The sequence below is a fragment of the Mus caroli genome, unplaced genomic scaffold (assembly GCF_978045245.1).
Source record: "Mus caroli unplaced genomic scaffold, Mus_caroli_1 scaffold_2, whole genome shotgun sequence".
Taxonomy (NCBI): Eukaryota; Metazoa; Chordata; class Mammalia; order Rodentia; family Muridae; genus Mus; species Mus caroli.
In genome coordinates this window covers 172,265,850-172,281,666 of record NW_028227257.1, presented here as the reverse complement: position 1 = coordinate 172,281,666, position 15,817 = coordinate 172,265,850, and the positions used below count along the sequence as shown (strand labels likewise).

Below are 15,817 nucleotides of genomic sequence, written 5' to 3'. Positions count from 1 at the left end.
TGTAATATATGGGTTGTGTTTTTCTGTAGCTGGGTCACTCATTCCTCCCTGATGACTTCAGATGTGTCACCTCGACTTCTGAGATGGAGAAGTGCTGTGTCACTTCAGAGTGGCTTCTCTTGAGCCACTGGAGTCTTCTTTGCTTCAGAGGAAGCCCTTTCTCCATGGAAGCCATCAAGCCCTAAAACCTGCAGGTGTTTTTGTATTTAATTCGGATGAGCATGCCCCCCCCCCCCCAGGATCTGGTATTTAAACATTTGGTCTCTAGTTGGTGACAGTCTGGGGAGAATTATGTGGTACAGCCACTACCAGGGCTCGGCTTTGACATTACAGTCTCATCCTCTGTCTACTTCATGCTTGTAGTGAAAGATGATCACTCGGCTTCCTGCTCCAGCCATCGTACCTGCTATCTGTGACCATGCCTCTCCACCATAACTGAGCACCCCCTCTGGAACAGTAAGCCCCCCAAATCTCTTCTATACAATGCTGTGGTCACAGTCCTGCCTACTCACAGCAAACACTAAGTAACTACCACAGAGGCTTGCAGAGGCAGTGGGCCTTGTCTCACACTTACGTCACTATGCTACTCTTTTGAGGACCGTGGAAGAAGTGAGAAGTCTACAACAGAACAGTGGTCAGATGCTCTAAGCATCACTGAGTAAGCTGTTCTGACAGAAGCCTGGAAACCAGCAATGCTGAGACAGCACAGACTACGAAGGCCAGCTGAGGGTTAAGAAGGAATCAATACTAGCAGCCCCACGAGAAACCAGTCACGTGATAGTGTGGTCAAGGATTTGGTTGCTTTCTGTCCACATCTTAAGAACTTGCCTGAGGCCACATTTAAAAGTAATGGGTTAATTTCTTTGGTGGGGATTATTATTTCTTTTTGTTGTTGTTGTTAAGATTTATTTATTTATTATATGTAAGTACACTGTAGTTGTCTTCAGACACTCCAGAAAAGGGCGCCAGATCTTGTTATGGATGGTTGTGAGTCACCATGTGTTTGCTGGGATTTGAACTTAGGACCTTCTGAAGAGCAGTCAGTGCTCTTAACCACTGAGCCACGTCTCCAGCCCCCGGGATTATTATTTCTTCTTCTTCTTCCTTCCTCCTCCTCCTCCTTCTTGTTTCTCCTCCTCCTGTGTGTATATGTTTTTTGTTTTTTTAAGAGGCCGGGTACAACCCTGTACAACCCTAGTTGTCCTGGAACTCACTATGTTGACCAGGTTGGCTTTGAACTCAGAGACCTACCTGCCTCTGCCTCCTGAGAGCTGGGATTAAAGGCTGGAGGAGGAAATTTCAAAGCAACAAAATATGTGGTGTGGCTGTTATTGATAACACTCTGCAGTCTCCAACAAAAAGCACAAGTAGGCCAAATGCAAATCAGCAAGTTTAGGAGAAAAGCACACTGGCCACGGTTGTGCTGGAGGAGGCTCTAATTGTTTAAGAGATTCGGGATACTAAGAAAAAGCCTGCTCTACAGTGGAACAAAGGGAAGTCCCCTCAGGGCCAGACTCTACCCACCCAAGCTTCCAACCTCAGGCTCTTTAAAGCAATTACAAACAAACTTTGCTGGGTGGTGGCTGAGGTGGGGGGTGTAGACAGGCCCCTCCCTTTCTGATGGATATGAAGACATGTATGCTGCAAAAGTGAAGGGGTGGTGGATTCCTTCTCTGCCGTTTCAGACAGCTATCAAGCCAGACAGTACGTGGCAGATAGGCCCTGGGTGAAGGCCCTGAGAAGCCTCACTGAGTGAGGCTGAAGCTGAAGTCTGGGTTGCAGTGGCAACCAAAGATAGTGGGTCTGCCAAGGAAGAACTGTATGGAACCGACAGAAGATACCAGTCTATGCATGTAAGAAACGCATGCACTCCAGTTCAATAAGAAGAAAAGCACAGCCAAAGCATGCGGTAACAAAACTCTACAACAGAGAGAAGCCCGAGCAGCAGCTAGAGGAAAAAGAGCAGCCACTTCACAGGAGAAACAGTGCAGCTGACTCGGGAGCGCAGCAAGGCCGAAGACAAACATGCCAAAGAAAAATAAATTCCAGGTTTGAAATCCTACAGAAAGAATGCCAAATAACGACATTTTAGTCAAATAAAATGTAAGAGTTTACTACCTGCAGGCTTGTACAGAAAGAAACTGTTTGGGCCTTTACATTTTTAAATAAATTATTAAGAACCTTAATATTTATCATTTTATAAGCTAAGTGGATAAATTAAAAAAGATTTATTAGTAATGGCTCAATGGTTAAGTGCACTGGCTGTTCTTTCAGAGGTCCAGGGTTCAATTCCCAGCACCCACATGGTCACTCACAACAGTGTGTAGTTCTAATCTCAGGGGACGTAATGTCATCTTCTGGCCTCTCTGGTTATTAGGCATGCACCTCGTACACAGACATACATGCAGACAAATTCTCAAACATAGACAAATTAGATAAATAATAAAAAGCATTTTAAAGCCGGGCGTGGTGGCGCACGCCTTTAATCCCAGCACTCGGGAGGCAGAGGCAGGCGGATTTCTGAGTTCGAGGCCAGCCTGGTCTACAAAGTGAGTGCCAGGACAGCCAGGGCTACACAGAGAAACCCTGTCTCGAAAAACCAGAAAAAAAAAAAAAAGCATTTTAAAAGTAGGGGCTTAGGACACAAGTCAATGGTATGCTTGCTGAGTACAGCTGAGGCTCTGAGTTCAAGCTCAGCCTAACACCAAAACCAGAGAGCTAATCCACGAAGGTCTGCATGAGGTCTGAGGAGCAGCCCTGGGTGGGCTGGGCTGAGGTCTGAGGGAGCAAGCTGAGCAATGCTCATCCTTTCGGCTCCTCACTGTGGGTGAATGTGAGCTTCTGGGGCCGTGGCTTCCTCACTAAGATGGGCTGTACCCTCCAACTCTGACGCACAGTCAGCCTTTCCTTCTTCCCATTGCCTTTGTTCAGAGTCTTGGAACAAGAAAAGTAACTGATGTAACAAACAGCTTCCTTTCAAAATAAAAGTCACTTGAGCACAGGCCCTCAGAAGCAGACCTGCGTCAGGTGGGAACCGCGTGCCGCGGTGGAAAGGTGAATACGGTGACAGAATGACCTTACTGTGAAGACTAAAAAGCCCAGACACACATAGTGCTGTAGGTCTGAGGAGGGACAGGCAGCCGGCATGGTGCTTCTGAATGGTTAATAAAACCATGATGGATAACCCTTTGGCTAACCAGGGAGCTAGGTCATGCCTTTAATCCTAGTGGTTGGGAGGCAGGGATAGGCACATGTGAGTTTGAGACTAGCCTGGTTTACACAGTGTGTTCCAGGACATTTAGGGCTATAGACTAAGACCTGTGTCAAAATACCACATTATATAAGTAGTCACACACTTATTTTTATCAAAAAGAAAAAATAGTTGTGAGTAGTATATAATAAAAATCCAAGTTTTCTAAGGAAAAAATACAAGCATGAATATTTGTGTGTAGTTACAAAAAAAAGTTCAAAAGAATATACGCATGTGTGTGTAAGCTATTCAGAAACTGCCTCTGTAAGCTGGGACTACAGGGTACTTTTCCTTCGCTTATCCATAATTAACATATAAATCTTAGAGTAAAAATATACACATCTAGGTATCTCTGGCAACTTAACACAATGATGGCTTGCCCAGTACCTGCTAGGGAAATGCTGATCATGTTTAGTGATACAAAAATGGCATGGAGCCCCAGCTTAAGTCAAAGGGCAGTACAGCACAGATGACTGCCATCGCTGATGGAGAGCAAAAGCCTAAAGCCCAAGGAAGCAGGGAAGAGAGGCTTCCCTGTCTATGCTGTTTGTTTGTGTGGCTAAAGTAATAAATGCGTCCTTTAGCTTTTGCTATGGTTTGCATGTGGTTTGTTCCAGAAGATACATATGCTCATGTGCTGGGTCTTCAGTGTGCTGATATGACAAGTGGAGGGATCGTCAAGAGGTGGGGTGTAGTGTGAGGGAACTTATGCATGTATCGTGTGTGTGTGTGTGTGTGTATGTGTGTGTGTGTAAGGACAAGTTATTAAAGTAGACACATGATTTTATAAGACAAACTATAAATTATAACTACTTCCCCAGCTCTTGAAGTTCAGAGTTTCCTAGAGCTTGAGTTATTTTGAGTTTAGCTTCTAAGAGACTTAGGCTAGTTGAATATACAGTTTTCAAAACCTTTCCTTCCTTCCTTCCTTCCTTCCTTCCTTCCTTCCTTCCTTCCTTCCTTCCTTCCTTCCTTCCTTTTCTTTCTTTTCTTTCTTTCTTTCTTTCTTTCTTTCTTTCTTTCTTTCTTTCTTTCTTTCTTTCTTTCTTTCTTTCTGTCTCTCTTTCTTTCCTCCTTTCTTTTCTTTTCTTTCTTTCTCTGTCTCCCTCCCTCCCTTCCTTTCTTAAGAAAAATTCTTTTATTATCTAGTTTTAGCAATATGAAAAATCACATAGCAGTGCAACATAGTCCAGGCTCTCCGACCAGATCTGCTAACCTGTCATCAGCACACGATTTAATCACCGTGGAGATGATTTTGGTCCTGCTTGCTCTTGCCTTCCTATTGACATGCACAGTAAGTTCCCCTTCAGAGCTTCCTGTTGAGTGCCAGCAGCTCCCAGAGAAAGCAATCCAGTCCACAGCTGTGCCCCGCAGTGGCTCTGCTGCTAACGTTACAGTTTCTGGAGGATTTAGTCACAGTGCTCTAACTGCTAGAAACACTGGCGTTATTCATACAAATGTGTGGAAGGAGGGACTGTCAGAGGGATTTCTTTACCTGTTTCCCCACCACAAACAGAATGGGTCATGAGCTGTAATGCAAACTCACAGCTTGACAAGTCAATAAAGAGGCAGGCCGTGCCTCCCAGCCCCTCAGAGCCTCCAAGGTTAGAAGCAAACACAATTTGGATATGTTCTGCACAGGAGGTTTAATGATCCTCATTATTCCACTATTGTGTGCAAACACTATGAAACCAGTAATCTAAATTATCAGAGTCCAAACAACTGGCTACTCAAGTGCTCTCAGTTTAAAAGTTCCCCCACAATGGCTTACTTATTTACCTAACAGTGAGTGGCCATTTTTAGATGATGACATGACAGAGAAAAGCACCATAGTCCTGTTTAGGGAGGACGGCCATGTGACCTTCTGAACACAGAAATTAGTCAATGCAGAACAATCACTTTGAGGAAAAAGCATGTTGCTTAAATAGCAATTCACCTAACTTTCTTATAAATATTTAATTTTAGACTTCAGACATACATCTGCCACTAGAAACACATTCTCACATGTTAAATGAACCTCTTCTCACAACAAACTCGGACTACTCCTGAGAGTTTACTGTACTCGGGCTGGGATACCTCCAGGTTGGTTTGTGGCATGAATATGTATGTCTAGTCTTCCTGTTTTTGCATCTTCACTCTTGTGGAAAGCCTTAGATATACCTAGCCTAAATGTGGTAGTCAGGCTGGTGTGCACTCACTGGCAGATTGAAATACTATGAAAGTCACTCACTTCCAGCAATCTCCCTTCGGAGACCACCTATGCGTGCTCCATGCTCCCCTTCCCCCATCTGGGGAAAGGCAGCTGAGGTGTCTGCCTTGGCAGGAGCTGGTGGGCCCAGTGAACTTAGACCCAGTCCTCATCGAGGCCTTCAGATGACGTTTCCTTGACTGCAACTTCTAAGACCTGAGTGAAACCTGCTCAAACCCTAAGAAGCCAGCGGGGAGGCCCATTGTTTAAAACAGCTACATTCCAGGCCTATTTGTTGTATGGGAAGGAAAACAAACACACCAAGTTTTCCACTTTTCTAGCTTCAGTATCTAAGCAAATATTCCAAACTTGGGAGGAATTCTAGTTTAGAGTATCAGTACTTAAAATGCCAAACAGTGAGACAGTCATTTCCATATTTCACGTTGATCAAATACCCAAAGACAATTATGAGAATCAGTTTTATGTTGATTCTTCAAATCAATCACTATTCCTTATTCTTCTTGATCCTCACAGCTCAAAATTTAACATTCGTATAATTATAAGACAACGATAAATGGATTTAATTCCTCCAGCTCATGGCTTTGCCTCCTGAATATTTACATCGTCTCATAAAATGCGTATTTTATCTTGTCATAGCCCAAGTACACATCAAGTAGCAAACATTTTATCTTTTAATGCAGGCATGACCTATTTGAAAAATGAAACAAATTGCATGAAGTAATTAGAGAAAAACATCACCATTATAGAATCTTGTTTCCAAGGGAGAGGCCCAAATGATTATACTTCTATTGTCAAATGTTCAAAATCTGTAAAATACCCTAAAAGGGCACCAACATTCAGATAAGTAATGAATAACGAACATTTCATTGGGCTTGCAAGAAGATGCGGCAGAGCGATAACAGACTAAGGAAAGCGGAACCATGAGCTCTCAATAAGCCATGGGGATCGGGAAGAAGCGCACACTCAGAAGCCAACACTCTAACTTTGGAGTCAGGTAAATCATCTCTATATTCAAGAAAATTAATTTGTTTTTTAAGACAGGGTCTCACTATATAGCTCTGGCTGGCCTAAAACTTGGTATGTATGTTAGATTAGCCTTGAAGGACCCACTTGCCTCTGTCACCCAAGTGCCACCACACTTGGTTCAGAAAATGAACTTTTACAACTGTCTTAGGATGAAAAATAAGCAGAAACGAATGATATGGCATCCCCAAGCATGTCATAATGATGAGATAATAAACATTTCAGGAGACTAGGATGCTGGCATATTGATCACACATCCATAGAAAAATGTAAGAATATATGCTGAGTGAGGTTAGCACCCTGTTAGCTGTAGGCCAGGTCACTTCAGAGGCCTTCAAAGCAATGCAATGCTACTGTTCCTGGAAACCCAGTGGGACTCCAGTAAGAGTTTGCTGCCGAAGACATGTGCTCTGGAGGCAGGGCACCGAGAAACCAAGCTGGAACTGAGCAGCAGGCTTTATAACTTCCTGCCAACTACCTTCACAATGCAGGAAGATGCTATGCATGCTGTTGGTGGATAAGGGTCATTAACAATCACATCCAGGGGGACACCTGTGTGTGTGTGTGTGTGTGTTGTATGCACGTTTGCAGGTGTGTGGAGGCAAGAGGTTGAGGTCAAGCTTCTTCCACAACTGCTTCTTGACCGTTTTGTGACAGGGTTTCCCACTGAACCTGGGCCCAGAATTTGGCTGGCCTGGATGGCTATCAGGCTGCAGAAATCCGCCTCCTTCCCCTTTCCAGACCTAGGATTACAGTTGTATGCCAACATGCCCAGCCTTTCACAAGGGTGCTGGGCATCTCAACTCAGCCCTCACGTTTGCACACTAAGCACTTTGTCCACTGTGCTATCCCCCCTGTCTGATTTTCTTTCCTTTACAAATACATCTATTTTCTAGATCTTTCCCTTGTGAAGGCCTAGAAGTTATGACATTCTAGTAGCAATGGGCACCTCTATAGTGCGGTTCCTACTCCACTGGTAGGATCAATGTTCTCTGAAGGAATGGCTAATTTGAGGTCTGTGGAAATGACCAGTAACACATGAAAGCTATTCAACACTAATGACGTTGTACTGAATCTATCAGACAACATGAAAGAATTACCACTGGACAAGACAGGATAATTTGAAAATGAACATGATAAAGGAGAAAGGACAGGAGAAGGAAACAGCTGGGGGTGGGTGGGGTGGGCAGAGACAGAGCAAACCCAACCATCATTACTAGTGCAATTCTGGGTCAGCTCCACCAACTCCTTCTCGGAAGACATTCTCATCCCTTTCCTGTTGGATTTAGACTTCAAAATAACCAAATAAAAGTACACGTTCATTAAAACGTTTCAGTTAATAAATACTAAATAGATGGTCAGATTTTTAAAACCCAGCATTTCACAAGGTCTAATGAAAGGACTGTTTTACTATTATTTAAGGGTGTGAAGCTCACCATGTGCCTCTCCAGAGTTGGAGAGATGGCTCAGCAACGAAGAACATTTATTGCTCTCCTAAGGACCAGAGCCGGGTTCCCAGGTAGCTCACAACCACCTAGGATTCCAGTTCCAGGGAATCCCACATCTGTAGCCGCTTCAGGCACTAGCATTAATGTGCACATACCCACATGTGAATATGCAGTATGCCTACACATAATAAAAATTTCTCCTGCCATGCAAAAAGAAAGTAAATCTTAAGGAAGTGCTATCTTTTTTTCCTTTTTGGTTTTTCGAAACAGGGTTTCTCTGTGTAGCATTGGCTGTCTTGGAACAAACTCTGTAGACCAGGCTGGCCTTGAACTCAGAAATCCGCTTGCCTCTTCCTCCCAAATGCCTGCGCCACCACTGCCCGGCCTCTTTTTGTTTTTTGAGTTTCCCTGTGTAGCCCTGGCTGTTCTGGAACTTGCTCCATAGTATAGACCAGGCTGTCCTCAGACTCAAGAGACCCATCTACCTCTGCCTTCCAAGTACCAGGATTTAAGCTGTGCACTTTAATCCACCACCACCTCCCAACAAGAAGAGCTCTTTCATCTTTTAGATTTTAAGCTGAATAATGGTAATATTTAAAGCACATGTGACAGATGAATACTTGTATACAGAAAGATAGCTCATGGTTTTAGAGAGGCAAAAAAAAAAAAAAAAAAAGCAGATGGGGCAATTAGACATTTTATAAGGCTCTGTGACAGTAACCTAAATTTACAAGGCAGATGTTAATTTCCTTGTATTTATTATAAACCAAATAAAATGAAAACAATAAAAAGGTAGAAAAACATTGCATCCTACTTCCTGGCTTTGAATGGCTTGGTGGTGGCAGAGCACTTGTGCCTGCAGAGCACAGGGAGCATGGACAGCCACTCGGCACGTGTGCAAACAGACACTCCTGGAGCATCACATACACAGTGCTCTTCTATACATCAGCAAAACTCACATGTCCACATCCATACAGCCAGTACCTCACTCACACAGCCACGTCCATACAGCCTGTACCTCACAGCCAAGGCATACCATGTGCTAGAGCCATGCTCCACATCAGCCTCAAGTCCAACACCAGCAAGTGTCCTAACAGTTGAATGAAAATGAAGGTACATGAAATGCCCATGATCTAGTTATGCCCGGGGGTGGGAGCAAAGCTATAGAATAGAATATATGATAATTCCATTGTTTGATAGACCCTGTGGACATGGTGTGAAGGGTCAGAGTTAACTCGTAGCAGTCAGGCCTCTCCTGCCACTGGGTTTCTGGGCTGGAACTCAGGCCATAGAGCTTGATGGCAGGTACTTTACCCTCAGAGTCTCACTACCCCACAGTTAAGTCTTTTAAGAAAGTAAGGACCATATTATTTTTGCAATCAGAAGTAAAAAAAAAAAAATCAATGTTAATTACTTCCACACATAGCAGTACTGCTTAAATGATTTTTAATACAAGAACCCTGATTTTATCCAAAAGACATAAAATACTGAAGTACCATATAAAGACCAAAGGAGATGGTCATTTTTTGCTCAGTTCTGAATATTTGGCGCAAGGGAGCTTGTTTGTCCAGCACAGTATTATAAAATAAACATAATATCCCAATTCTACTACTCAGTCTCAGCCTTTCTTCAAGTTCTTCTAAGATACACAGTGACTTGAGAATAGGGGCCCTGGGTTCATCACCAGCACGTAAGAAACAAGAGGAACCAGTGTGGAGGACACCATTGTGGTTTGATTTTTAAAAATACACTTGACAATGACATTGGTCATTTGGACAAAATTTGCTGAGAGGTAACTGCGCTAAATACTATGAACAAAAAAGGTTTGTAATCATCACTGCTTGACTGAATCATAAAGAATAAGAAAGAATAGAGTGAGGAGAAGAGCAACAAAGGAAGGTGTGTAAAGAAAAGGGAGTACATACAAGAAAGTACAAGGGATGGTCAGAGAACAAGCAGGGAGAAACTGGGGTGACATTGAGTCTCCTGGGCAACAGAACAGGGCCCTGACAAGCAAAGAGAAGTAGCGCTCTTAGGACTCAGCCTGCTTTCTGCACCAGTCCCAGCAACACGGTACAGAAGCTTTGCAAATGAAGAGTGGGAAAAAGCTACATGGAAACCTACGCTCTTCCAATTAAGAAAATAATTCAATTAGAGAGGACCGTAGGTGGCCTTGTTGTTGAAGCACTACTCACTTTGGTTTCAGGGCACAGAGAAATCAACCTTGACTAACCAGAAACATCTCCCTGATGGCTAGCTTACATGGTATCAGAAGGTGCTATGCCATTAGTGGTCTTTCTTAGCACTAGACCCCACTAGGACACTGAGCTGCTGGCCAGATGCACCCACTGGTGTAATAGTGGCATGACAGCTACATGTGTAACCAAGTGCATTCTGAGCAGACGCAGGCCTGTTGTACAGGAGGATGATTTTCATGCCTGTTGTTGTAAAGCTGGGGGCAGGTCATAGGACTGTGGAGGTCACAGGGCTGGGGACTTGGGGGAAACTAGTGTTAACTGGCTAAATTATAATGCTGCCAAACTCTCTTCTAAATAGTTAAGTTTATACTCATGTATTTATATTGTTCTCTGTTTGGTTAGAGAAGATTCTTTGGGTAGTGGGTGATGGTTAATGCGGAAACTCGTAACTGCTTAAAGTAACAAATTTAAATGAAGAACAGGCCATCTATATCAATCTCCCACCAAAGGTTTAGGGAACTTCAAGAGGAGGGGATGGAGAGAATGTAAGGGCTAGTAGATGGGGAGAAAAGCTAAGAAATGCTGACACTGAACATGATGTGGCTGTTGTACATATCAACTCATAGAATTTATGGTTGTCTGAACAAAAATAAAGCAATCAAAATTACAGCCTGCATAGGGAGAGGCCCTCAAGGACCCAGCCAAAACTGAGGAGCTATTGGTTGTTGGCAGCTGCAGAGGAAGGAAAGTTACTCTGCTCTGAGGACATGGGATGGACACACACTCATGGACATATGGGAAACACTAACTCCCATAATTAATAACCAACAGTCAAAAGGACCCGAAGGTGGGTGGGATGCAGATGGGACGAGGCACTATCCAGAGTTGGAGGGAGGTGGCAGCTGATGGATATGGCCAACATACACGGTATTCGTGCATAGAACTTTCAAAGAATAGAAAGCATTCTCTAAAAAAGAAGCTGTAGAAGTTCCTTGAGTAGAAACCCAGGATGAAGTGGGCCAAAGAGTTCAAACAGTGTAAGGAGATGTGAAGGGGTGTTCTCAGATTTCCCTGACAGACTGAAGCCTGGGGAAGGCATGGGCTCAGCATGCGAAGATGAGACTGAAAGAAAAAGAAGAGGAACAGGAGAGAGAGAGAGAGGCCCCAGAGCAAGTGGGAGCTGTAGGCTGGTAAGAGGCACAGGAAGAGACTGACCTGTAAGGGTCGTAAGGGTGCTGCTCCAAGGTCTTTCTTACAGCCTGGAAGGCAGGCTGAGAGGGGATATGATGTGAAATTCTGGAACCCCACAGAACAAATCTGAAGAGACAGGCCAACAAGGCTTGCTAGTACTGTGTGCAGCACTGAGGCTAGGTACACTTTAAGAAAAAGGGGTAAAGGTCATCCCAGAGCCCTTGTTGTGATACGGGGATCCATTTTATAAACCCCTGAGGCAGGTATGGAAAAGGAGAAGAAACAAGTTGTTCCACGTGTCCAAAATCTTGATGCAAGTGTCTGAGTCTACCACTGGACAGACAGGAAACAGAGAATGTAAATGATGTAACAGGAGTCTAAACTTTCTATCCCTACGCATCTACTGTTTCATAAAGACCTGAGCTGTGAGCAGGTTGATCTTTAGGGAGAATTATAATCAGATAGTAGCCCAAAGGTTACCATGATACAGCTAAATTATCTCTGCCTGTCACAGGTTAAAGGACATTTAAAGTCTGGAAGTTCACATCAGCTTTTTTTTTCCGATAACAAATCTTAAGTACCTTCCTATATTCATTCAATTAGTGATGTTGGGCCTTGATAAAGCTGTGGAGAGAAACTTTCCAACTATCATTCAAATCATATCTAAAAAGGTGGTCATAAATATTTTAAAACCTAAGTGAACTAATAAGACCTAGACCCATTAAGGATAAGATCTTTTACAACAAATTAAATAAAACAATTTATTGAAGTCTGGACTCCAGATAAGCTAGATTTACTGGCTGACCTTTTATTCATTTAAGGAACAAAATTAGCTCTAATTGCATTAGAATGGAATTCAGTAAATTTCCCTCAGTCTTCTAATGTGGCATCCCTATAAGAACTGCTGTAATTGTTTACAAGCAAGATGGAAATGCTTTGATTGTAATCTTTCCACTTGTTTTACTGGGTCATAAAAGCATTTCCCCAAACCCAAACCTGGCTGTTCTGACAGCAGACTAGTTTTTCTCTGAAATACATGTCCTACATTTTGGTGATTGAGAGCAAAGTACAATGCTCCAGAAGAAGTAGTTAAATGTAAGACTTCATCATAACGCTAGGCTGGTGAAAAGAAGAGTCATGGAATCATGAAGACCAGAGCTTTCTGAAAAAACTAAAACCAAAAAACTAAAAAAATTAGAAAACAGTTGAGGATCCAAATAAACAGCCATCTAACTGGCTGTTTGTGACGAAGGAGCTGACACAACCTAGGAGCCCAGAGAAGACAAGACTTCACAGGCTGCAGAGTCAGTCACTGGGCAGCCAGGAAAGCCTCCAGGAAGGATGCTTAGCAGTAAAGAGGTCCCGCAAAGACAGCAGACTGCAGCTTGGTCTTCACGTGGATCCTGAACAACAGGAGCGAGGCTGTCCCAAAGCTGTTGCCTGTCTGTGGGATACATTCTAGCTGGGCTGCCTTGTCTGACCTCAGTGGGAGAGGAAGCGCCTAGCCTCACAGACACTTCAAGTGCCAGGGTTGAGGGATACCTGGGGATGGGGGGGGGGCACCAGCACAGAGGAGAGGGGGAGGTGGGAATGGAGGGAAGGATGGGGGGTGGCTGGGAGGGGGACTGATGAATAAGTTAAAAAAATTAAATAATAATAAAAAAAGAGGTCATTTTAATGTTGCAGGCACAGTCTTTAAAATTCAAACTGCACTTAAAAAACCTAAATATGGTCAAGCTTAGGGCTTATCACTGCTTCTGTTACACCTTAAAGCCTGACAAACACCTAGGGAATGTCTCCATTTCCATAGTAATTTCCCTAGGGCAGGGCAAAAGAAAGATAACTCATGGTGCCTCAATTAAAAATCAAACTAAAAATCAAAACCAGTTTTGTTTCTTTTTTTTTTTTTTTTTTTTGGGTGAAAGGGGAAAATATTGAAATCAGAAAATCAAGAGGCCTTCCCTGCCTGAAGGGCCATGCTGCGTACTACTCAACTGTGGTGCTAAAGAGCCGTGCTGTGTACAGAGGCTCCTTCTCTCCTGCCCCGTGCTGCCCGCCTTTCTCTGATGCCCACAAAAGGCATCTGCTCCTCTTGCCTGTCTGCCATGCCCCATACTGTGGTGAGAGCCCATCTTCCTTCTGGAGTCCCCGTCAGCCCACTGCTGACACAGCACAGGCTGGCCTCAAACTTGCAGTTATCCTCCTGCCTCATTCCTCTAGGGCAGGGAATTACAAGCATGTCTGCCATGTGTACTGTCCCTGGCTACATTTTAAAGTAGAAAGATGTTTATTTCCCATGAAAGTATTGTTAAATGGTTATTTTTGTATTTCCTAATGGTTATTCTATTTCACTTGTCAAAAGTTTGGCAATAGAAAGACAAGCATCTAGACCTATTTTATAGTTTAAAATATCAAGCCTCCTGGTTTTGATCAATAAGCTTCAGCTCTAACTTCCCAGGACGGCCTAGGCAAGCGTGCATCTGTTTCAGCCCCTCAGTCATGAGCGGGCTGGAGAAGAAACTCTCTGCAGTGGAGAAACCTGCCAGGCCCTACTGGAAACCAAATAGTCCCCAGGACCTCAAACCCAACTAGAAAACTGGGTGAAGCCGTGCAACCCAGGCTAACTCTCAGAGTTCTCACTGGGAGCAGACTTCTGCCAGGCCTTGGAGGGAGGGAGGAGCTGAGGAGAGAGGTTCCTGAATTCCTCATCAGGAGCCTCTCTGTGGGGGAGTATAGCCTAGCACTCAAAGCTGGGTCCCATGGCCACAGTCCCCGCTCAGGGCCAGCCTAGGCCACTTAGAGAGAGCTTGTGTGGGGTGGCTTGAAGGTGTAAGATCCTCCGTCAGCTGGCTGTGATAGCCCGGCTTTAAGGGCGACATTTGCAAAATGTGAGGAAGGATGGTTTTTCTCCATCAGTGATCACCTCAAAGTCTGTGCACACTTATATCACATTTTAATTAACACTTTACAATGACAATATGGAAAATTACCTTTTTCTATGAGGCATAACTGAATTTTGAATTATATAAATATTCAGATGTTTAAACTTAGAAAACCTATAGGTACTATTCTGTCATGTTTGTTTCTGTTTGTTTGTTTTTTGTCTTTTGCTTTTTTTTTTTTTTTTTCTTTTTTTGAGACAGAGTTTCTCTCTAGCCCTGGCTGTCCTGGAGCTCACTCTGTAGACCAGGCTGGCCTCAAACTCAAGAAATCTGCCTGCCTCTGCCTCCCCAGTGCTGGGATTAAAGGCGTGCGCCACCATGCCCAGCCTGTCATGTTTCTTTCTTGACAATTGTTTTTTTTTTTTTGTTTGGAGACAAGGTTCTTACTTTATAGCTCTGACTGGCCTGAATTTGCTAGGAAGACCAGGTTAACATCAAATGTATAGAAATCCACCTGCTGTTCCCTCCCAGAGTGCACCATTATACATAGCTTCTCTGAGTTTTAACACAGCCAGGAAGGGTATTGGCGTCCTAGAACCCTCTAAAAGACAGTTTTGAGGGACAGAAGACTAAGGAAAACAACTGCTGCTGCCTTGCTATGATGAGGAGCACTAACAGAGAACAGAGGACCCTCTCTATACTTTTGTGGATCAAGGGCAGAAGACCAAAGTTCTTCAAGACTTAGAAACTAAATGTCGTCTTAAGGATCTCTTGTCAAAAAGGGTATAAGTTAAACCTTGTAAAGATTTTTCTTTTTCTCATAATTTCAAAAGACTTGGTCCTTCAGCAATAACCCCTTCCCCCACCCCCAGACACGAGGAATATACAGATTCTCTTGTTTTTGAATATCCATGTGCTCATTAATTACCTTAAAAGCCGGCCCCCAGGTGTACAGACAATAAGTGGACACACACTGATGCAAGTCCACACTTTCCATCACTTAGCCATGGAACAAGGTATGTGCAGGGAAGTTCCTCATGTGCCGCCATAAAAGACGGATAGAATTTGAATGTTACCCACGACTTGTGTGCCATAACACTGTTTTTAATTTTTTTTTTTTTTTTTTTTTTGGTTTTTCGAGACAGGGTTTCTCTGTGTAGCCCTGGCTGTCCTGGCACTCACTTTGTAGACCAGGCTGGCCTCGAACTCAGAAATCCGCCTGCCTCTGCCTCCCGAGTGCTGGGATTAAAGGCGTGCGCCACCACGCCCGGCTCTGTTTTTAATTTTTACTTAAACATTTTATGTGCATGGGCACATGGGTGCAGACCCTTTGGACCTGGAGCTGCAGGTGACTGAGAGTCACCTGATGTTCATGCAAAGAACATGGTTGTCTGGTCCTCTGCTGGCGCAGCAGGTGCTCTTCATTGCTGAACCAACCCTATAGCCCCACAGAAGATTTTTTAAAAGTTTTTCAGTCATTTAAAACCAGAAAAACCATTCTTAGCTTACAGGCCACACAAAAGCAAGTAGGCCATACAGATTCAGTAAGCTGGAAATGGCTCTGCAGCTGCAGTTTATCAAGCTCTAACTTAGATCTTCCCATCCCCGAGAAATAG

General features: G+C 43.7%; 1 protein-coding gene across 2 annotated transcripts in view; it reads right to left on the bottom strand.

Annotated features, from left to right (window-relative positions):
- The window catches only part of Taf3 (TATA-box binding protein associated factor 3), a 141,784-nt gene that overhangs the window by 6,737 nt on the left and 119,230 nt on the right, over window positions 1-15,817 (bottom strand). The window lies entirely within an intron of this gene.